The sequence below is a fragment of the Diaphorina citri genome, unplaced genomic scaffold (genome assembly GCF_000475195.1).
Source record: "Diaphorina citri unplaced genomic scaffold, Diaci psyllid genome assembly version 1.1 scaffold19572, whole genome shotgun sequence".
Taxonomy (NCBI): domain Eukaryota; kingdom Metazoa; phylum Arthropoda; class Insecta; order Hemiptera; family Psyllidae; genus Diaphorina; species Diaphorina citri.
The window spans coordinates 1-940 of NW_007396925.1; the positions used below are offsets into that span (position 1 = coordinate 1).

At 32.2% G+C, this 940-nt stretch overlaps 2 long non-coding RNA genes across 2 annotated transcripts; one reads left to right on the forward strand and one right to left on the reverse strand.

The window, feature by feature from the left end:
* LOC113473214 lies at positions 1–344 on the forward strand. The gene is made up of 2 exons (XR_003395251.1): positions 1–112; positions 175–344. It is a non-coding gene; the product is annotated as an uncharacterized LOC113473214 (long non-coding RNA).
* LOC113473215 lies at positions 37–330 on the reverse strand. Its single transcript, XR_003395252.1, has 2 exons — positions 265–330; positions 37–170 (listed from the first exon to the last, which is right to left on the reverse strand). It is a non-coding gene; the product is annotated as an uncharacterized LOC113473215 (long non-coding RNA).
* Positions 345–940: the final 596 nt, after the last annotated feature.

The window sequence follows — 940 nt, forward strand, 5'->3', positions numbered from 1 at the left end:
TATGTCCTTTGGTTGGCACTTTTATGAACACTACCAGCACTACGACGTAGGTAAAACTTTATCCAAAAGTTGACTCTTTCTGAGGTACAGATAAGAAAAATTTAGGAGGTAGGTACAAGAGTTGATTGACTGATTAGACACAAGCAGATTTTTTAACGGATTTATCTATTCTAGGTACAAGAGTTGATTGACGATTGACTGATTAGACACAAGCAGATTTTTTAACGGATTTATCTATTTTGACAATAGGTAGAAATTAAGTACATATCGATTAAATATACAAAGGAATAGACTTTTAGGATTAAAATCACCTTTTAAAAATTAATGTTAAAGTTTTATATTACTACCTATTTCACTTCTCTTGTGTACGAAATTTTGCCACAAGGAAAAAGGGACCATACGTAGGTACCTATTCATGTCATGTGTTCAACTTTTGGTTACTTTTTGTTGACGTGGAGTTCGCTCAGATTCGATAGAGGCGGCTCGAGAAAAAGTGTTTCTTTATGGAAATAAAAATAATGTTTATTATTTCACCCCCCTAGCGGCGATAACACGTTATAAATCAGATCACAATATTTTCAATGGATCATTGAAGTTAAGCAACATTGTTTGAGGTGAGTAATTTAGTATCCGGAAGGGGGACGCTCTGGTCAAACGCAAATATGCTGCTGGATATTCAGGTTAGTCACTGATATTCAATTAGAGAAAAATTTCCAAGATTTTTTTAACATCTAGGTACTTATTTCTGAAAATTTTTCCCAAAAAATATTGCCTGAGGCGCTGAAAATTTTGGAAAAGATGAAAGACGATTCTTTATAAGTTATAACATTCACAAATTAATTGAAAAAAAAGCTAATTTAAAAATACACTTCCCTCCTGATCTGTGTGATTACTACTTGATGATTGAACAAATGAACTTGAACAAAAAAAAAAAAAAAAA